The sequence below is a fragment of the Salmo salar genome, unplaced genomic scaffold, assembly GCF_965601325.2.
Source record: "Salmo salar unplaced genomic scaffold, fSalSal1 ptg000432l, whole genome shotgun sequence".
Lineage (NCBI taxonomy): Eukaryota > Metazoa > Chordata > Actinopteri > Salmoniformes > Salmonidae > Salmo > Salmo salar.
The window spans coordinates 364,461-387,500 of record NW_027675387.1 but is presented as its reverse complement, the minus strand read 5'-3'; the positions used below and the strand labels follow the sequence as shown (position 1 = coordinate 387,500).

At 44.3% G+C, this 23,040-nt stretch overlaps 2 long non-coding RNA genes across 3 annotated transcripts in view; one reads left to right on the top strand and one right to left on the bottom strand.

Moving 5' to 3' along the window:
* The window catches only part of LOC145876114 (uncharacterized), a 5,653-nt gene extending 4,572 nt beyond the window's left edge, over window positions 1-1,081 (top strand). Inside the window, exon 3 of the long non-coding RNA XR_014391420.1 lies at window positions 1-1,081. This exon is cut by the window's left edge and continues 830 nt beyond it. This is a non-coding gene — a long non-coding RNA (uncharacterized LOC145876114).
* A 4,402-nt stretch (window positions 1,082-5,483) lies between these two features.
* LOC145876113 (uncharacterized) lies at window positions 5,484-11,640 on the bottom strand. Of its 2 annotated transcripts, XR_014391419.1 has the most exons (6): window positions 10,199-11,636; window positions 8,474-8,593; window positions 8,163-8,304; window positions 7,912-8,026; window positions 5,778-5,824; window positions 5,485-5,671 (listed from the first exon to the last, which is right to left on the bottom strand). It is a non-coding gene; the product is annotated as an uncharacterized LOC145876113 (long non-coding RNA). The 2 variants fall into 2 exon arrangements; XR_014391418.1 differs by having other exon boundaries at window positions 5,484-5,671; window positions 8,163-8,593; window positions 10,199-11,640.
* Window positions 11,641-23,040: the final 11,400 nt, after the last annotated feature.

The following is a 23,040-nucleotide window of genomic DNA, read 5'->3' as shown; positions in this document are numbered from 1 at the left end:
GGCACACACACACATGCTGGCCACCCACTCAAACTGGACAAACACACATACACACAAACACTGGGCAAACACACTGGACACACACACACACACACACTCAAACGGACATACAAACACACTGAAAACACACTGGACACATACACACTCACTGGAAACACACACACGCTTGACACACACATGCTTGACAAACACACTGGATACACACACACATACACACACAAACACTGACACACACACAAACACACATAAACACTGACACACAATGGACAAACACACACTGGACACTCACACACTCTGGACATACAAACACACACACACACACACAAACACACTGGACAAACACACACGGGACACTCACACATGACAGGCTTGTAATATTTTCTGATCTTTTACCACTTTGCATTTTTTATGATATATTTTACTGTTTGTGTTTGTACCACAGGAGGTTGGTGGGACCTTATTTGGGGAGGACAGGCTTGTAATGGCTGGAGTGGAATAAGTGGAATGGTATCAAACACGTGGTTTCCATGTGTTCCATTTCATTCACTCTGTTCCAGACATTATTATGAGCCGTCCTCCCCTCAGCAGCCTCCTCTGGTATGTACTGTCCTGTATGTGACAGAGATCCAACAAGGAATTACAATGTATGTATTACTTTTAATACCTGCAAATGACAAATAAACTACTGGAACTCCTTATGAATGTCTGCAGCCGACAAGAGGTGAAAATATTACCGGAATATTCTGCAAAATGTTGATGAAGACGTCACTCAATCCACCCAAAACAACATGCAGTCTTTCCACAAGACTCCCATGAAGTTATAGTGTGACGTTATGAGTCGACGTTAAAGTAACATTCTCACAACATACTGCACTTGTTTTATCCTGTTTTAGATGTATCCTCTGTTTAAACATTTAAACTCTTACAATAACACCGTTAAAATACCAATGTGATCATTTCTTGTCTTTTATGTTGGAAAAACAAATTGTATAATTATATGTGTACATACGCTCCATAGTTGTACAAGTATATATGGATATATTGTACTTTTCATAATAAAACATACTTGAAACAAGAAAAAGCATGTTAATTGTGAAAACAATTTCGTTATTGATTTTTACATTGCTTCTCCCTGTCTCATGTTGACGTTTGTCATGAATCTTGACCTGGAGGCAGAACTGTGCGATTTCCTCTAGATATGTCAGCTGCAAAGTCAGAATTGGCTGTGGAAAATGTTGTTTTATGGTCTTAATTTAAGGGAAGGATTAGCAGTGTGGTTAGGGTTGAGGTTAACCTGTTAGGGCTAGGGGGCAGTATTGACACGGCCGGATAAAAATTGTACCCGATTTAATCTGGTTACTACTCCTGCCCAGTAACTAGAATATGCATATAATTATTGGCTTTGGATAGAAAACACCCTAAAGTTTCTAAAACTGTTTGAATGGTGTCTGTGAGTATAACAGAACTCAAATGGCAGGCCAAAACCTGAGAAGATTCCATGCAGGAAGTGGCCTGTCTGACAAGTTGTGTTTCATCTGGGCTCTTTTTATTGAAGACTGAGGATCTTTGCTCTAACGTGACACTTCCTACGGCTCCCATACGCTCTCAGAGCCCGGGAAAAAGCTGAACGATATCGAGGCAGCCTCTGGCTGAAACACTTTATCGCGTTTGGCAAGTGGCCGATCAGTACTATGGGCTTAGGCGCGCGCCCGAGTCGACCAAATGCTTTATTTTCTTTCGTCTGTTTACCTAAACGCATATTCCCGGTCGGAATATTATCGCTTTTTTATGAGAAAAATTGCATAAAAATTGATTTTAAACAGCGGTTGACATGCTTCGAAGTACGGTAATGGAATATTTAGAATTTTTTTGTCGCGAATTGCGCCATGCTCGTCACCCTTATTTACTCTTTCGGATAGTGTCTTGAACGCACGAACAAAACGCCACTGTTTGGATATAACTATGGATTATTTTGAACCAAACCAACATTTGTTATTGAAGTAGAAGTCCTGGGAGTGCATTCTGACGAAGAACACCAAAGGTAATAACATTTTTCTTATAGTAAAGCTGACTTTGGTGAGTGCTAAACTTGCTGGGTGTCTAAATAGCTAACCCTGTGATGCCGGGCTACCTACTGAGAATATTGCAAAATGTGCTTTCACCGAAAAGCTATTTTAAAATCGGACATATCGAGTGCATAGGGGAGTTCTGTATCTATAATTCTTAAAATGATTGTTATGCTTTTTGTGAACGTTCATCGTGAGTAATTTAGTAAATTCACCGGCAGTGTTCGGTGGGAATGCTAGTCACATGCTAATGTAAAAAGCTGGTTTTTGATATAAATATGAACTTGATTGAACAAAACATGCATGTATTGTATAACATAATGTCCTAGGGTTGTCATCTGATGAAGATCATCAAAGGTTAGTGCTGCATTTAGCTGTGGTTTGGGTTTATGTGACATTATATGCTAGCTTGAAAAATGGGTGTCTGATTATTTCTGGCTGGGTACTCTGCTGACATAATCTAATGTTTTGCTTTCGTTGTAAAGCCTTTTTGAAATCGGACAGTGTGGTTAGATTAACGAGAGTCTTGTCTTTAAAATGGTGTAAAATAGTCATATGTTTGAGAAATTGAAGTTTTTGCATTTTTGAGGTTTTTGAATAACGCGCCACGGGATTACACTGGCTGTTACGTAGGTGGGACGATTTGGTGCCACCTACCCTAGAGAGGTTAGGATTAAAATCGGATTGTATTACTTTGTGCCTGTGCCAGCTAGGGAAAACTTTGCTGAACTGCCTCCAGGGCAAGATTCATGACAATAAATTCCAACCTGCCTGCAGGGCAAGATTCATGACAATAAATGCCAACTTGCCTCCAGAACAAGAATCATGACAATAAATGCCAACCTGCCTCCCAGTCATCCCCTCATCTTTACAAGGCTGCAGAACATGCAAGCTAGTGATGTGGGGGTTCTCTCATAACCCTCAGTCCCCAGGTGGGTAGATGGCAGGTTGAATAAAGAGAAGCTAGTGATGTGGGGGTTCTCTCATAACCCTCAGTCCCCAGGTGGGTAGATGGCAGGTTGAATAAAGAGAAGCTAGTGATGTGGGGGTTCTCTCATAACCCTCAGTCCCCAGGTGGGCAGATGGCAGGTTGAATAAAGAGAAGCTAGTGATGTGGGGGTTTTCTCATAACCCTCAGTCCCCAGGTGGGTAGATGGCAGGTTGAATAAAGAGAAGCTAGTGATGTGGGGGTTCTCTCATAACCCTCAGTCCCCAGGTGGGTAGATGGCAGGTTGAATAAAGAGAAGCTAGTGATGTGGGGGTTCTCTCATAACCCTCAGTCCCCAGGTGGGTAGATGGCAGGTTGAATAAATAGAAAACAATAGGCAACATAAAACAATCCATAAATGTATAATTATTATGTAATTAACACAAAACATTAAGGACACCTTTTCTTTCCATGACAAACTGACCAGGCGTAACTCAGTATGAGGAAGGTATCCTTAATATTTTGTCCACTCAGTGGCTCTGACCCTTTACATAACAGTCAATCCTCTTTGCCAGGAAACTTTCTTTAAATTTCCCCAAATGTTTCCACACTGATGCTCTCTCACAGCTGCTCCAGGGCCTCTTGGGTTGAGGAGTCATTCTCTTCTAACCTGATCACAGCTGCTCCAGGGCCTCTTGGGTTGAGGAGTCATTCTCTTCTAACCTGATCACAGCTGCTCCAGGGCCTCTTGGGTTGAGGAGTCATTCTCTTTTAACCTGATCACAGCTGCTCCAGGGCCTCTTGGGTTGAGGAGTCATTATCTTCTAACCTGATCACAGCTGCTCCAGGACCTCTTGGGTTGAGGAGTCATTCTCTTCTAACCTGATCACAAACAAAGACAAGATTCAAACAAATAAACATGGTCCAACATAATGGGGGGTATAGGGAAGATAGGGGAGAGGAGGGGGGTATAGGGAAGGTAGGGGAGAGGAGGGGGGTATAGGGAAGGTAGGGGAGAGGAGGGGGTATAGGGAAGGTAGGGGAGAGGAGGGGGTATAGGGAAGGTAGGGGAGAGGAGGGGGTATAGGGAAGGTAGAGGAGAGGAGGGGGTATAGGGAAGGTAGGGGAGAGGAGGGGGGTATAGGGAAGGTAGGGGAGAGGAGGGGGGTATAGGGAAGGTAGGGGAGAGGAGGGGGTATAGGGAAGGTAGGGGAGAGGAGGGGGGTATAGGGAAGGTAGGGGGAGGAGGGGGGTATAGGGAAGGTAGGGGAGAGGAGGGGGTATAGGAAAGGTAGGGGAGAGGAGGGGGGTATAGGGAAGGTAGGGGGAGGAGGGGGGTATAGGGAAGGTAGGGGAGAGGAGGGGGTATAGGGAAGGTAGGGGAGAGGAGGGGGTATAGGGAAGGTAGGGAGAGGAGGGGAGGTATAGGGAAGGTAGGGGAGAGGAGGGGGGTATAGGGAAGGTAGGGGAGAGGAGGGGGGTATAGGGAAGGTAGGGGAGAGGAGGGGGTATAGGGAAGGTAGGGGAGAGGAGGGGGTATAGGGAAGGTAGGGGAGAGGAGGGGGTATAGGGAAGGTAGGGGAGAGGAGGGGGGTATAGGGAAGGTAGGGGAGAGGAGGGGGTATAGGGAAGGTAGGGGAGAGGAGGGGGGTATAGGGAAGGTAGGGGAGAGGAGGGGGTATAGGGAAGGTAGGGGAGAGGAGGGGGTATAGGGAAGGTAGGGAGAGGAGGGGAGGTATAGGGAAGGTAGGGGAGAGGAGGGGGTATAAGGAAGGTAGGGGAGAGGAGGGGGGTATAGGGAAGGTAAGGGAGAGGGGGGGAAGGGAAGGTAGGGGAGAGGGGGGGAAGGGAAGATAGGGGAGAGGAGGGGGTACAGGGAAGGTAGGGAGAGGAGGGGGTATAGGGAAGGTAGGGGAGAGGAGGGGGGTATAGGGAAGGTAGGGGAGAGGAGTGGGGGTATAGGGAAGGTAGGGGAGAGGAGGGGGGGTATAGGGAAGGTAGGGGAGAGGAGGGGGTATAGGGAAGGTAGGGGAGAGGAGGGGGTATAGGGAAGGTAGGGGAGAGGAGGGGTATAGGGAAGGTAGGGGAGAGGAGGGGGTATTGGGAAGGTAGGGGAGAGGAGGGGGGTATAGGGAAGGTAGGGGAGAGGAGGGGGTATAGGGAAGGTAGGGGAGAGGAGGGGGGTATAGGGAAGGTAGGGGAGAGGAGGGGGTATAGGGAAGGTAGGGGAGAGGAGGGGGGTATAGGGAAGGTAGGGGAGAGGAGGGGGGGCATAGGGAAGGTAGGGGAGAGGAGGGGGTATAGGGAAGGTAGGGGAGAGGAGGGGGTATAGGGAAGGTAGGGGAGAGGAGGGGGGTATAGGGAAGGTAGGGGAGAGGAGAGGAGGGGGGTATAGGGAAGGTAGAGGAGAGGAGGGGGTATAGGGAAGGTAGGGGAGAGGAGGGGGGTATAGGGAAGGTAGGGGAGAGGAGGGGGTATAGGAAGGTAGGGGAGAGGAGGGGGGACTTCCTCCATGTCAGATAAGCAGCCTCCAAGTCTACCCTCACCAACTGACCAGACTGAGTGAGTTCTGAACATCCCTCTCTGTCCTCTGATGCTGCGTCCAAGTCTTCTTGGGTCTTTCTGGTGTCTCTGTCTTGACTCTTTAGTGAGTTTTTTCAGTTCTTTCCCAGGCTGCCTGAAAAACACAAAAAGATGGCACATACATAAGAGTTATAAACTATCAAAATAAAGACAATCCCACACTCCATATATAAACTCCCAGTCATTTATTGGGTATTTACCAACATTTCAGCATCACTGTGCCTTCTTCAGGGTGATGTCATCAATACTTGAACCAGGTTATGTAGACAAACAGTGCAATTAGTGCAACCAATGACAATAGAGAGGGGTGTGTCATAATGATTAAGTTAATTACAATGAACTAATGAAACTGTTAAAAAAAACAATAGTTTATGGCATATTAAATATAAAAAAATAGTAGGGTATATTATATATATCCGGCTCTCCATGTAATCTGATTCATTATGATATAGGATCAGGTCCCCCCTCTCCATGTAATCTGATTCATTATGATCTAGGATCAGGTCCCCCCTCTCCATGTAATCTGATTCATTATGATCTAGGATCAGGTCCCCCCCTCAGCATGTAATCTGATTCATTAAGATCTAGGAACAGGTCCCCCCTCTCCATGTAATCTGATTCATTATGATCTAGGATCAGGTCCCTCCTCTCCATGTAATCTGATTCATTATGATCTAGGATCAGGTCCCACCTCTCCATGTAATCTGATTCATTATAATCTAAGATCAGGTCGCCCCTCTCCATGTAATCTGATTCATTATGATCTAGGATCAGGTCCCCCCCTCTCCATGTAATCTGATTCATTAAGATCTAGGAACAGGTCCCCCCTCTCCATGTAATCTGATTCATTATGATCTAGGATCAGGTCCCCCCTCCTCTCCATGTAATCTGATTCATTATGATCTAGGATCAGGTCCCCCCTCTCCATGTAATCTGATTCATTATGATCTAGGATCAGGTACCCCCTCTCCATGTAATCTGATTCACTATGATCTAGGATCAGGTCCCCCCTCTCCATGTAATCTGATTCATTATGATCTAGGATCAGGTACCCCCTCTCCATGTAATCTGATTCACTATGATCTAGGATCAGGTCCCCCCTCTCCATGTAATCTGATTCATTATGATATAGGATCAGGTCCCCCCCGTCCATGTAATCTGATTCATTATGATCTAGGATCTTTTTATTTTTATTATTTGACCTTTATTTAACCAGGTAGGCCAGTTTAGAATAAGTTCTCATTTACAACTGCGACCTGGCCAAGAATAAAGAAAAGCAGTGTGACAGAAACAACAACACAGAGTTACATGGAATAAACAAGCGTACAGTCAACACAACAGAAAAAAGAAAGTCTATATACAGTGTGTGCAAATGGCGTGAGGAGGTATGGCAATAAATAGGCCGTAGTAGCAAAGTAATGACAATTTAGCTGATTAACACTGGAGTGATAGATGAGCAGATGATGATGTGTAAGTAGAGATACTGGTGTGCAAAAGAGCAGCAAAGTAAATAAAAACAATATGGGGATGAGGTAGGTAGATTGGGTGGGCTATTTACAGATGGACTATGTACAGCTGCAGCGATCGGTTAGCTGCTCAGATAGCTGATGTTTAAAGTTAGTGAGGGAGCAATAAGTCTCCGCCTTCAGCGATTTTTGCAATTCGTTCCAGTCACTGGCAGCAGAGAACTGGAAGGAAAGGCGGCCAAAGGAGGTGTTGGCTTTGGGGAATGAACAGTGAGATGTACCTGCTGGAGCGCGTGCTACGGGTGGGTGTTGTTATCGTGACCAGTGAGCTGAGCTAAGGCGGAGCTTTACCTAGCATAGACTTATAAATGACCTGGAGCCAGTGGGTCTGACGACGAATATGTAGCGATGGCCAGCCGACTAAAATGACCTGAGTTGCAATCATGAAAAAAAACTACCCGGCCTTCATGGTTTGACATTGAGAACATTGGGAGAGATGAGAGCTGACGTTTTAGTAAATGTGCAGATTACGTATCTCAGTCACAGACAAGAAGCTCAATTAAGACATTATCTTCACCACTGGGACTGGGGACAACAGGACCACAGGCCAAATAATACAGCTCAACACTTCCACACAACCACAGTGAGTAGAATCAGGCTTCTGGACACAGAAAACTTGCAGAATTATTAATGATGAATTGTATTAGACGTTATTAGACATTTCTGTTGTTGAGGAGGATGGGAGACCCACAGAGACGTCAAAATGTGTTTCTAAAATCGTCAAAGAGTAATTATTTTAACCTAAAGCATTTAATAAAGACACTTATAGTACAATATTATGGGGAATAGGAATGAGAGGGCTACTTACACCATTTTGGGAAGGGATCACAGCAGTGATTGAATGAGGGTATGAGGCATGAGTTGAGGTGTTCAGAGGCTTGACCAGTGCAGGACAGGATTGGGAAGACAATAACACAAAAACACTACACAGTGAGACAAAAGAGCTAAGAATGAGTTAGTCCAAGCAAGGAGTAAAATCATAGACGTGTAATAATGTGATTGTGTTTGTGATTGACTCTACATAAAGTAATGAGAGAAAATTGACAGGGGTTCCCTCACAGTGCTTGGAGAGGAAACATTCAATGTGCCAGTGGATGAGTGGGCCACATGAGACGTGGCTTCCAGTTCATGTGAGGAGGTAGTTGACAATGGTAGTGGAGTGGTCATCGCTTGTTAAATCATGGAACAGGAGAGGACTCAGCTGGAAATACAAACAGCAGATACGTTCCCTTGAAGCTGAGCCATCGTAGGTTTGAACAACAAGTTTGTCCATGAAGATAAACACGGAATTCAAATCTCGCCCACTTGGCAAATCAAGGTAGCCCAAGAAACTTTTTCTGAATAAAGCCCTGATCATCCACATACAGTACCTGACGATAACTGAGAACGGCAAGCAGACTGGTGGCAACCATAGGTCCCAGAGTGGGGGGGGGGCAATAATTTTGCCCTGGGGCCCAGAGCCCAGGCGCCGTGACTTCAGAAATCCACTCCTTCAACATGCAGACAAAGAAGTTCTAAAAGCTACCAGTAAATTTCGTCCAAACAAGTCAAATAATGTGTCTATATCATCCTCAGGTTGTCTAAAATGTAAATAAACTATAATATTTCATACGGAAAGTACTGTGTTCAATAGGAATGACAAATACGTAAGTGTGCACCCTCTCCATCGCGCGCAAAAACACTGATGTGACCCAAGCAGTCAGCTCACTGAAAGTGTAAATATTTATTTATTTTTCAAAATAGAAGCCTCAAAACCTTGAATAAATACTGTTGACATCTAGTGGATGCTATTATGAATTGCAATCTGGGTGACGGACATAGGAGTTTTCAATAGCTTTACAAAATATGAGCCTGTGATTTTATTTATTTTTTGGTCGGATTTTCTTCGGGTTTTCGCCTGCCATAACTGTTCTGTTATACTCACAGACATTATTTTAACAATTTTGGAAATGTCAGAGTGTTTTCTTTCCAAATCTACCAATTATATGCATAGCTTCTGGGCCTGAGTAACAGGACGCTCTTGATAAAGAGATTTTAAATCTCAATGAGCCTTTCCTGGTTAAATAAAGGTATTAATTAAATAAAGGTATTAATTAACAGGCATTTTACTTTGGGCTCGCCAGACTCTCCGAACTTCCGAAAACTGCCCCCTAGCCCTAAGACGTTTTAACGGTCCTCACACTGTTCATGCTCTCATTTCATAGACGCGTACTGCTCACCTGTTCATCTCGTAATGAATAATGTGGAAATTGAGCAAGTTGAGGTGACTAAACTGCTTGGAGTAACCCGGGATTGTAAACTGCCATGGTCAAAACATATTGATACGACAGTAGCTAAGAATGGGAGAAGTCTGTCCATAATAAAGCCCTGCTCTACCTTCTTAACAACACTATCAACAAGGCAGGTCCAACAGGCCCTAGTTTCTACCTTCTGTCATGGGAATTCAGTTCCCAATGTTCATAAACCGAACTTCAATTAAACTACTCAGTCTGCCCCCCAGAGGGTGTAAGATTCTGGTTGAATGAAGCAGACGGAGAGCCAGCCTACAATTGGTAAGAATGATTATTTACGAGAGCTCTGAATATCATACAATGTACACAGCCTTTTATACCTGACATTTGGTCATACCATATGTCATACCCCTTAGAAATGCCCCTCCTCTTCTTTAACACTGTCAATGCTTATTTACAAGTCTTCTCCATCTCATACATTGCTTATCATATCCTGCCCCATGTTACATAATCAACCAGACAGTTGTCTGCTGTCTGGTTGCTTACATTGCTAAATCATTAAGCTTCAACTTTTCCGACCCACACACATTAGTACATTCATCTTATAGTCACTCGGTTATACCTTTTCAGGGTGAAATCATTTAGTCAAACCTTTAATCATATTATTTCCATTACAATCCACCCTATTGGCGAAATATTTCACATACACTATAACACATATATTTTTATAGGATTCAGAAATGTCACACAAAATCAAACTAGATCAAAGAAAATGAATACATGTATTTTCATTACATACTTATCAATGACTGTTCTAAGCCTATGTCCAGTCATAACTCTTCGGATTAGGATTTTTGCTATGACCTTCATTTAGAGAAACAGTCTTCCTAAACATTAAAGATGGTCTCGTCTAACATGGGCTCCTCGTAATTGAATGAATCCTCCACCAGGCTCGGCGGTAGGTATTTGTCATCCCACTGGTCTGAACTTGGAATCGGTCCGTATCTCATCATCTGCTCCGTCATCGATCTCTCCAGAGCCCTGGAAATGAGACCTCTCGCACAAGGGACCAAACAACAACCACATAATATCAACACAGTCATACAGGTGAAAGCAGCCCACAACACAGTGATTACAACCTTTTTCCATTTTCCGAACGTACTATCAAACCATCCCGTGAGTGCCGTGTCCACCCCGGAATTTTCTGCTAACTCCTGAGCTAAATTGTTTAGACCGGCCAGGGCCTTGGTCACTGATCCATCTGGAGCTGTGTTCTCAGGGATGAAAGTACAGCATTCAGATCCGAACATCACACACACACACCACCCTTTTCAGCCAGAAGCATATCCAAAGCATATCCAAAGCTATTCTATTCTGCAATACCATCAAAGTGGTCGCAGCTGTCTGTTCTGCTAACCCTTGAATTTCCTCTCTGGTATAGTTGATGAAATGCTGTTGGTTATAATAAATGTAATTTATCCAATCCACATTTTTATTGAGAGTCGACCACCAAAAAAGACTTGATTCCAATCCAGCCCATATCTGATTCCTTGCTTTAAACTCATCAGGCACCCCCGTTGGAACCCTAATGCTATCAATGTAAATTCTATCGTCAAAGGACCCTGACGGAGCACTCCTCCCCTCTTTCACCTGGCACTAGGTCTTTGTGTTGTATAAGGGTGAAGGGCATGCCTAACTGTACCAATGCACAAATACCAGTCCAATTTGCAGGCAGCTTTGGCCACAGCTTCATACCTCCACACAACCACCAGACATCCGCTCTCGGCCTTTTTATCTTACTAAAGTCCTCGGAACTCAACCACCCAGTCAGGTCCCTCATTGTCTCGTCAGTTGTAACATTCTCTGTCCTATTGCATGTTCTTACTTCCCCTACGTTCCATCCGTGTGTGTTGTGTCGAGCCACACAATAATAGTCTCCTCCTGCGACTGTGAAAGGGGGAAGTCTGGATCTAATGGGCACATAGGATACAGATAATGCAGATCAGTGCAACTGTCTGGCTTCCTTGCCTTCATGAACAGCTTTACCATACAGGCCATTCCCCTTGGTAAATTAATTCCATCGAGTAGAAAGGGGATGGTTGTCAACTGAAGTTTGGCTGTTGCGCAGGCATAACCTTCTTCTTTAGCTACTGATCTAGCTGTATACTGAATCCATTCCAGCCATAGGTTGGAATCCCCAAACCAAGTCTCCACCTCAATCACTTCCTTAACCTGTTGGGTCTAGGGGGCAGCATTTGCACGTCTGGATAAAAAAAATGTACCCGATTTAATCTGGTTACTAATCCTACCCAGTAACTAGAATATGCATATACTTATTATATATGGATAGAAAACACTCTAAAGTTTCCAAAACTGTTTGAATGGTGTCTGTGAGTATAACAGAACTCATTTGGCAGGCAAAACCCTGAGACATTTTCTGACAGGAAGTGGATACCTGATGTGTTGTATTGACTTTAAAGCTATCCCATTGAAAGACACAGGGGTTTAGGAATATTTTGGCACTTCCTATTGCTTCCACTAGATGTCACCAGCCTTTACAAAGTGTTTTGAGTCTTCTGGAGGGAGATCTGACCGAACAAGAGCCATGGAACGGTGATGTCCCATTAGACACCTGGCGCGCTACTTCATGTTGGGTACCCTCGTTCCAATACGTTATAAAAGGCTATGCATTCGTCCACCTTGAATATTATTCATGTTCTGGTTAAAAAAGGCCCTAATGATTTATGCTATACAACGTTTGACATGTTTGAACGAACGGAAATATATTTTTTCCCCTCGTTCATGACGAGAAGTCCGGCTGGCTTACATCATGTGCTAACGAGACGGAGATTTTTGGACATAAATGATGAGCTTTTTTGAACAAAACTACATTCGTTATGGACCTGTGATACCTGGAAGTGACATCTGATGAAGAGAATCAAAGGTAATGGATTATTTACATAGTATTTTCGATTTTAGATCTCCCCAACATGACGTCTAGTCTGTATCGCAACGCGTATTTTTCTGGGCACAGTGCTCAGATTATTGCAAAGTGTGATTTCCCAGTAAGGTTATTTTTAAATCTGGCAAGTTGATTGCGTTCAAAAGATGTAAATCTATAATTCTTTAAATGACAATATAATATTTTAACAATGTTTTCTAATTTTAATTATTTAATTTCTGACGCTGACTTGACTGCCGGTTATTGGAGGGAAACGATTTCCTCAACATCAATGCCATAGTAAAACGCTGTTTTTGTATATAAATATGAACTTGATAGAACTAAAAATGCATGCATTGTCTAACATAATGTCCTAGGAGTGTCATCTGATGGAGATTGTAAAAGGTTAGTGTATCATTTTAGCTGGTTTTATGGTTTTGGTGACCCTGTCTTTGACTTGACAAAACATTACACACAACTCTTGTAAATGTACTGTCCTAACATACTCTAAATTTATGCTTTCGCCGTAAAACCTTTTTGAAATCGTAAAACGTGGTTAGATTAAGGAGATGTTTATCTTTCAAATGGTGTAACATAGTTGTATTTTTGAAAAATTTGAATTTTGACATTTATTTGGATTCAAATTTGCCGCTCTTGAAATGCACCTGCTGTTGATGGAGTGCACCACAGGTGGCACGCTAGCGTCCCACCTAGCCCCAAGAGGTTAAGATCTTTCGTCTGAACTATCCTCACCGGTCCTTGGCTCTGGATGACTACACGGGTAATGTCCGTTTTATCAGGGGTACTACTGGTATTCTGGCTGGTGGTAGAACTATCTCCTGTCCTAACCTCTACTATTCGGAATGGTACCGCAGTGTCGACAATGGTCTGGTCAAGGCCAACATACCATAACCCTAAATCCTCTTTCTTTATGCTTTTAATGGTCATTCCTATCTTCAAGCAATACTTCCCTTGCTCTGGATTGCAGTCAAAATCACTGGCCTTCACTATACTCCATGTGTTTCTATATTGGGTGTGTGGATTGACATAGCCTTCTCTCTCTGTGTGAGCTATGATTCCATGAGTTACACCGGGATCTACACAGATATCTTCCCCATGAAGTCCAAGTCCAAGACTGCCAGGAGGTTAGGGACCCCATTTGGTCTGCATAGAACTCTATTGAGACATCCTTCCCTAACTCTACTCTCACTTCCTTTTTATCCAGATCGAGTGACCTTTTGTACCTAGGCCATAAAAACTCCTCATCTTCTACACTATGGGTCAAGTTACCACTTTCTGCCTTCTCGAGTGGTTCATGGTGTATTAGGAATATGGCTCCCACAATCAGACAGCTCAGACTGACCAGTACCCCTGTAAAGCCCCACCCCCTCCCGGAGAATATATCACTGGCTAGAGGCCAACCCACACTTTCACTTCTATGAACGCACACAGTGAGGATCGGGCGCGTTAGGGAATCTTCGTTAGAGAGGTAACCCCCGAAACTTATTGGTATTCGGTTCTTCTCCTAACTCTGTGATTGTTCGACAGTGTCAGTGTGTCTTACCCTCCCGCAATGTGTGATATGAACCCAGGTAGCTCTTTCAGCTATTCTCACCGCGAAGGCTATTACCAGGAACACTTGGTATGGGCCCTCCCACCGTGGCTGCTTCCAGTTCTTTTCTCCTCAGGGACTGGATCCACACCCAGTCTCCTGGTTGGATTGAGTGAATCATCTTCTCCTGTAATTCACCTGTTGGACACAAAGTTTCGGACATACGGGTTTGGTTAACCATGTGTTCTGTTAGTATATCTTCAACTTCTATGTCTACCTGTTCTGGCCTCCCTAACTCTGGCATTCTATATGGTTTACCTGATCAGCTAAAATGTAATCCATTATTTAAAGAGATAGATCCTAGTAAACCAACTACCCTAATCGTGTCCACCCAGTAAGTTGGGACCACTTCTTCCCATTTAATATACTTATCTATTATAAAAAAAATTTTTTTAAGTAGTTCGTTTTCCAATAGGCCACAAAGTGTTTCCGAACATGCTCTACTATCCCCCCCTGTTGACACATGGCTCTGCCCATGTGTCGATCTTGCCGCATCTCTAAACAATGACTTAGGTAGTATTGGTAACTTATCATGATACCAAATACCGTCCTTATATAAATTGCTCCTAACTTCTTCCATTTCGAAATCCCTTTCACTGGTGCTCTAGACTGACAATTTTAATATAGATTTGTCTATGTTTACTTCCTCTTTTAAGAACTGCTGTGTCGACGGCTGCGGTTTAAGACCTGCCTTTTTCGTTTCCGCATCTGCTTTTCTGTTGTTGTTACTGACACTATCTGTCCAATCTAATGTGGGCCTCACATTTACAAATAGCTAACTTTTCTGGCAAAAGTACAGCATCTAATAGATTCAAAATCAACTGAGCGTGTGTAATAGGTTTCCCAGACGTGGTTACCATTCCCCTGTTTCTCCATTGGGCTGCAAATATGTGTACTGTGTTAACCTGTTAGGGCTAGGGGGCAGTATTTACACCGCCGGATAAAAAACGTACCCGATTTAATCTGGTTACCACTCCTACCCAGTAACTAGAATATGCATATACTTATTACATATGGATAGAAAACACCCTAAAGTTTCTAAAACTGTTTGAATGGTGTCTGTGAGTATAACAGAACTCATTTGGCAGGCAAAAATGTGAGAAGGTTTCATTCAGGAAGTGGCCTGTCTGACAAGGTGTCGTTCTTCTTGTCTCTGTTTATTGAAGAGTGAGGATCTTAGCTGTCCCGTGACACTTCCTACGGCTGCCATACGGTCTCAGAAGGCGGTAAAAAGCTGAATCGTGGCTTTGCAGGCTCTGGCTGAAAAAAAGTAGCGGGTTTGGGAAGTGGCTGGTTGCAGTACTGTGAGACTCAGGTTCGTGCCCGCGTCGACCGAAAGCTTTGTTTACTTTCCTCTGTTTAGCTAAATGGACATTCCCGGTCGAAATATTATCGCTTTTTTACGAGAAAAATGGCATAAAAATGGATTTTAAAGAGCGGTTGACATGCTTCGAAGTACAGTAATGGAATATTTAGATTTTTTTTGTCACGAATTGCGCCATGCGCGTGACCCTGATTTACCATTTCAGATAGTGTCTGGGACGCACGAACAAAACGCCGCTATTCGGATATAACGATGGATTATTTTGGACCAAACCAACATTTGTTATTGAAGTAGCAGTCCTGGGAGTGCATTCTGACGAAGACAACAAAAGGTAATCAAACTTTTATAATAGTAAATATGATTATGGTGAGTGCTAAACTTGCCGGGTGTCTAAATATCGAGTGCATAGAGGAGGTCTGTATCTATAATTCTTAAAATAATTGTTATGCTTTTTGTGAACGTTTATCGTGAGTAATTTAGTAAATTGTTAGCGAATTCCCCGGAAGTTTGCGGGGGGTATGCTAGTTCTGAACGTCACATGCTAATGTAAAAAGCTGGTTTTTGATATAAATATGAACTTGATTGAACAAAACATGCATGTATTGTATAACATAATGTCCTAGGGTTGTCATCTGATGAAGATCATCAAAGGTTAGTGCTGCATTTAGCTGTCTTCTGGGTTTTTGTGACATTATATGCTAGCTTGAAAAATGGGTGTCTGATTATTTCTGGCTTGGTACTCTGCTGACATAATCTAATGTTTTGCTTTCGTTGTAAAGCCTTTTTGAAATCGGACAGTGTGGTTAGATTAACGAGAGTCTTGTCTTTAAATAGCTGTAAAATAGTCATATGTTTGAGAAATTGAAGTAATAGGATTTTTAAGGTTTTGAAAATCGCGCCACAGGCTTCAACTGGCTGTTACGTAGGTGGGACGAATTCGTCCCGCCTAGCCCAGAGAGGTTAAATGCATAGGCACTGTCTGTGTAAATAGTAATATGTTTTCCTGTCCCTAACTGACACACACAGGTAAGTGCTACTATTTGTGCTGATTGTGCTGAATAGTTTCTCGGTAACGGCTCTGCTTCCAAGACCTCTGTGTCTGTAACTATAGCATATCCTTTCACATTAGTGCCATCATGGTTCTTTCTTGATGATCCATCTACAAACATAGTCAGTTCCCCATCAGGTAAAGCTAGATAAGTCAAATCGGATCTTGGTAGGACAACTTTCTCAGTTTCTGTTACACAATCATGTGGGCTGCCAACTGTTGCAATAGGAACTAATGTTGAGGGGTTCAGAGTAGTACAACATCCTATTGTCAAATTAGGCATGTTCAAAAGAATTATCATACGAGACAAATGTCTAGCTGGTGACATGTAAGCCATCTTATGTTCTAACAACATTATGGATACGGCATGAGGAATTTTTTAAGTCAAATCATGATAGAGCACAACAGATGCCGAGTCCTCACCTGCCTAAGCTGCTGCCACCACAGACTGCAAACATAGTGGCATGGCTTGGGCTACTTCATCTAATCGGGAGGAATAGTAAGCAATAGGCCTATTTTTTTCCCCCCGTGTCTCTGGGTCAGTACTGATTTACATTTACATTTAAGTCATTTAGCAGACGCTCTTATCCAGAGTGACTTACAAATTGGTGGATTCACCTTATGATATCCAGTGGAACAACCACTTTACAATAGTGCATCTAAATCTTTTTTTTGGTTGGGGGGGTTAGAAGGATTACTTTATCCTATCCCAGGTATTCCTTAGAGGTGGGGTTTCAGGTGTCTCCGGAAGGTGGTGATTGACTCCGCTGTCCTGGCGTCGGGAGGGAGCTTGTTCCACCATTGGGGTGCCAGAGCAGCGAACAGTTTTGACTGGGCTGAGTGGGAACTGTGCTTCCTCAGAGGTAGGGAGGCGAGCAGGCCAGAGGTGGATGAACGCAGTGCCCTTGTTTGGGTGTAGGGCCTGATCAGAGCCTGAAGGTACGGAGGTGCCGTTCCCCTCACAGCTCCGTAGGCAAGCACCATGGTCTTGTAGCGGATGCGAGCTTCAACAGGAAGCCAGTGGAGAGAGCGGAGGAGCGGGGGGACATGAGAGAACTTGGGAAGGTTGAACACCAGATGGGCTGCGGCATTCTGGATGAGTTGTAGGGGTTTAATGGCACAGGCAGGGAGCCCAGCCAACAGCGAGTTGCAGTAATCCAGACAGGAGATGACAAGTGCCTGGATTAGGACCTGCGCCGCTTCCTGTGTGAGGCAGGGTCGTACTCTGCGAATGTTGTAGAGCATGAACCTACAGGATCGGGTCACCACCTTGATGTTAGTAGAGAACGACAGGGTGTTGTCCAGGGTCACTCCAAGGTTCTTAGCACTCTGGGAGGAGGACACAATGGAGTTGTCAAACGTAATGGCGAGATCATGGAACGGGCAGTCCTTCCCCGGGAGGAAGAGCAGCTCCGTCTTGCCGAGGTTCAGCTTGAGGTGGTGATCCGTCATCCACACTGATATGTCTTCCAGACATGCAGAGATGCGATTCGCCACCTGGTTATCAGAAGGGGGAAAGGAGAAGATTAATTGTGTGTCGTCTGCATAGTAGTGGTAGGAGAGACCATGTGAGGATATGACAGAGCCAAGTGACTTGGTGTATAGCGAGAATAGGAGAGGGCCTAGAACAGAGCCCTGGGGGACACCAGTGGTGAGAGCACGTGGTGCGGAGACAGATTCTCGCCATGCCACCTGGTAGGAGCGACCTGTCAGGTAGGACACAATCCAAGCGTGGGCCGCGCCGGAGATGCCCAACTCGGAGAGGGTGGAGAGGAGGATCTGATGGTTCACCGTATCAAAGGCAGCAGATAGGTCTAGGAGGATGAGAGCAGAGGAGAGAGAGTTAGCTTTAGCAGTGCGGAGAGCCTCCGTGACACAGAGAAGAGCAGTCTCAGTTGAATGACCAGTCTTGAAACCTGACTGATTTGGATCAAGAAGGTCATTCTGAGAGAGATAGCAGGAGAGCTGGCCAAGGACGGCACGTTCAAGAGTTTTGGAGAGAAAAGAAAGAAGGGATACTGGTCTGTAGTTGTTGACATCGGAGGGATCGAGTGTAGGTTTTTTCAGAAGGGGTGCAACTCTCGCTCACTTGAAGACGGAAGGGACGTAGCCAGCGGTCAAGGATGAGTTGATTAGCGAGGTGAGGTAAGGGAGAAGGTCTCCGGAAATGGTCTGGAGAAGAGAGGAGGGGATAGGGTCAAGCGGACAGGTTGTTGGGCGGCCGGCCGTCACAAGACGCGAGATTTCATCTGGAGAGAGAGGGGAGAAAGAGGTCAAAGCACAGGGTAGGGCAGTGTGAGCAGGACCAGCGGTGTCGTTTGACTTAGCAAACGAGGATCGGATGTCGTCGACCTTCTTTTCAAAATGGTTGATGAAGTCATCCGCAGAGAGGGAGGAGGGGGGGATAGGAGGAGGAGGATTCAGGAGGGAGGAGAAGGTGGCAAAGAGCTTCCTAGGGTTAGAGACAGATGCTTGGAATTTAGAGTGGTAGAAAGTGGCTTTAGCAGCAGAGACAGAAGAGGAAAATGTAGAGAGGAGGGAGTGAAAGGATGCCAGGTCCGCAGGGAGGCGAGTTTTCCTCCATTTCCGCTCGGCTGCCCGGACCCCTGTTCTGTGAGCTCGCAATGAGTCGTCGAGCCACGGAGCAGGAGGGGAGGACCGAGCCGGCCTGGAGGATAGGGGACATAGAGAATCAAAGGATGCAGAAAGGGAGGAGAGGAGGGTTGAGGAGGCAGAATCAGGGGATAGGTTGGAGAAGGTTTGAGCAGAGGGAAGAGATGATAGGATGGAAGAGGAGAGAGTAGCGGGAGAGAGAGAGCGAAGGTTGGGACGGCGCAATACCATCCGAGTAGGGGCAGAGTGAGAAGTGTTGGATGAGAGCGAGAGGGAAAAGGATACAAGGTAGTGGTCGGAGACTTGGAGGGGAGTTGCAATGAGATTAGTGGACGAACAGCATCTAGTAAAGATGAGGTCAAGCGTATTGCCTGCCTTGTGAGTAGGGGGGTAAGGTGAGAGGGTGAGGTCAAAAGAGGAGAGGAGTGGAAAGAAGGAGGCAGAGAGGAATGAGTCAAAGGTAGACGTGGGGAGGTTAACCTCTTATGGCTAGGGGGCAGTATTTTCACGGCTTGATAAAAAACGTACCCGATTTAATCTGGTTACTAATCCTACCCAGTAACTAGAATATGCATATACTTATTATATATGGATAGAAAACACCCTAAAGTTTCTAAAACTGTTTGAATGGTGTCTGTGAGTATAACAGAACTCAAATGGCAGGTCAAAACCTGAGAGATTCCTTTACAGGAAGTGGCCTGTCTGACCATTTCCGGAACTTCTTTGCCATCTCTATCTTTTACTAAGGATCTCTGCTCTAACGTGACACTTCCTACGTCGTCCATAGGCGCTCAGAGCCCGGGAAAAACCTGAATGTCGTCATCCCAGCCCCAGGCTGAAACACATTATCGCCTTTCTCAAGTGGCCAATCAAGGGACTCTGGGCTTAGGCGCGTGACCTGACCGCCCCCGTCTTTGTGATTTTTTCCTCTGTTTGCCGAAAAGGAGATTCCCGGTCGGAATATTATCGCTTTTCTACGAGAAAAATGCCATAAAAATTGATTTTAAACAGCGGTTGACATGCTTCGAAGTACGGTAATGGAATATTTAGAATTTTTTTGTCACGAATTGCGCCATGCGCACAACCCTTCTTTACTATTTCGGATAGTGTCTGGAATGCACGAACAAAACGCCGCTATTCGGATATAACGATGGATTATTTTGGACCAAACCAACATTTGTTATTGAAGTAGCAGTCCTGGGAGTGCATTCTGACGAAGACAACAAAAGGTAATCAAACTTTTATAATAGTAAATATGATTATGGTGAGTGCTAAACTTGCCGGGTGTCTAAATAGCTAGCCCGTGATGCCTGGGCTATGTACTTAGAATATTGCAAAATGTGCTTTCACCAAAAAGCTATTTTAAAATCGGACATATCGAGTGCATAGAGGAGGTCTGTATCTATAATTCTTAAAATAATTGTTATGCTTTTTGTGAACGTTTATCGTGAGTAATTTAGTAAAATGTTAGCGAATTCCCCGGAAGTTTGCGGGGGGTATGCTAGTTCTGAACGTCACATGCTAATGTAAAAAGCTGGTTTTTGATATAAATATGAACTTGATTGAACAAAACATGCATGTATTGTATAACATAATGTCCTAGGGTTGTCATCTGATGAAGATCATCAAAGGTGAGTGCTGCATTTAGCTGTCTTCTGGGTTTTGGTGACATTATATGCTGGCTTGAAAAATGGGTGTCTGATTATTTCTGGCTTGGTACTCTGCTGACATAATCTAATGTTTTGCTTTCGTTGTAAAGCCTTTTTGAAATCGGACAGTGTGGTTAGATTAATGAGAGTCTTGTCTTTAAATAGCTGTAAAATAGTCATATGTTTGAGAAATTGAAGTAATAGGATTTTTAATGTTTTGAAAATCGCGCCACAGGCTTCAAGTGGCTGTTACGTAGGTGGGACGAATTCGTCCCGCCTAGCCCATAGAGGTTAAGCTTGAAAGGGCTGGTAACTGTGACAGCATGGAATTCAAATGAGGAGATAGACAGATGGGTCAGGGGAGAAAGAGAGAATGTCCACTTGGGAGAGATGAGGATTCCAGTGCCACCACCCCGCTGGCCAGATGCTCTCGGGGTATGCGAGAACACGTGGGCAGACGAGGAGAGAGCAGTAGGAGTAGCAGTGTTGTCTGTGGTAATCCATGTTTCCGTCAGTGCCAAGAAGTCGAGGTGCTGGAGGGTAGCATAGGCTGAGATGAACTCTGCCTTGTTGGCCGCAGACCGGCAGTTCCAGAGGCTGCCGGAGACCTGGAACTCCACGTGGGTCGTGCGCGCTGGGACCACCAGGTTAGAGTGGCAGCGGCCACGCGGTGTGAAGCGTTTGTGTGGCCTGTGCAGAGGGGAGAGAACAGGGATAGACAGACACATAGTTGACAGGCTACAGAAGAGGCTATGCTAATGCAAAGGAGATTGGAATGACAAGTGGACTACACTTCTCGAATGATCAGAAAGTTAAGCTTAAGTTGCAAATATTTTATTGACTAAAATGACGAAGATGATACAGTACTGCTGGCTGGTGAAGTAGGCTAGCTAGCAGTGGCTGCGTTGTTGACTTTGTTGGAACGTGTAGCTGGCTAGGTAAACTCGATAGTTTCAGTACAACACCTTATCATGATACAAAAGCAACTATGTAGCTAGCTAACATTGCACTAATCAAGACGTTCCTTTGTAATGTATTTAGTTCTACAATGCTGCTCGTCGGTAATAGTTGGCTAGGTTTGGAAAAATGGTGTCGCGGGGGACGAAAATAGCTGGCTAGCTAACCTCGATAATTACTCTAATCTACACAGTTATCAAACTATGACAAAGACAACTAACACTGCACTAGTCAAATCGTTCCGTTGTAGTGTATTAGTTTCTACAGTGCTGCTAGTCAGTAAAGGTTGGCTAGCTAGCAGTGGGTTTGATGATGACTAGGGGTGTTGACTAAGTCTGGAGTCTGGACAATGGCGTGGCGTCGCGGCGCGGCTGGCTAGTTAACCTCGATAATTACTCTAAACTACACAATTATCAGACTATGACAAAGACAGCTAACACTGCACTAGTCAAATCGTTCCGTTGTAGTGTATTAGTTTCTACAGTGCTGCTAGTCAGTAAAGGTTGGCTAGCTAGCAGTGGGTTTGATGATGACTAGGTGTGTTGACTAAGTCTGGAGTCTGGACAACGGCGTCGCGGCGCGGCTGGCTAGCTAACCTCGATAAATTACTCTAAACTACACAATTATCTTAGATACAAATACAGCAAAGACAGCTATGTAGCTAGCTAGCACTACACTAATCAAGTCGTTCCGTTGTAATGTAATAGTTTCTACAGTGCTGCTAGTTGGTAGAAGTTGGCTAGTTGGCTAGCTAGCAGTGTTGACTAAGTTGACTAAGTCATTCCGTTGTAATGTAATAGTTTCTACAGTGCTGCTAGTCGGTAGAAGTTGGCTAGTTGGCTAGCTAGCAGTGTTGACTAAGTTAGGAGGACAAAAACAGCTGGCTGGCTAGCTAACCTCGATAATTACTCTAAACTACACAATTATCTTTGATACAAAGACGGCTATGTAGCTAGCTAAGAAAAAATTGCTCAGATCAAACAAATCAAACCGTTGTAATGTAATGAAATGTAATATTACCTGTGGAGCGAAGCGAAGTGCGACTACCCGCTCCAAACCCTCATCACTGATGTCATGAACCCCTCCCTACAGTCTACTTTCTGGGTAAAGGGGCGATCATATCTGGGAAACGCCAGTACTGAGCTAGATGTTAATAACTTTTTAATGTTTACAAACTGATTTTCAGCCTCATCTGTCCACTTGATCTTATCTTTTGCTGCCATAGCTTTACCATATATCAACTCACTAAGCTTCCTTGTATGTAATGCAAAATGGGGTATCCACGCACGGCAATAGTTAATAATTCCAAGAAAACTCATCATTTGTTTCTTATTGAGTGGTTTAGGTGCTTCTAGGATGGCTGTCTTTCTGGTAGAATTAAGTGTTCTCCCTTCTTGAGTTATAGTGTGCCCCAAATAGATAACTTCCTCCTGCCAGAGTTGCAACTTCCTCTTGCTGACTTTATGACCTTGTTCTGGTAAGAATACTAACAGTCTGCCTTACAGCCCTCCTGAGAAGGATTCGTAAAATATCATTTTCATAAATCAAAATTTAGCTTCCCT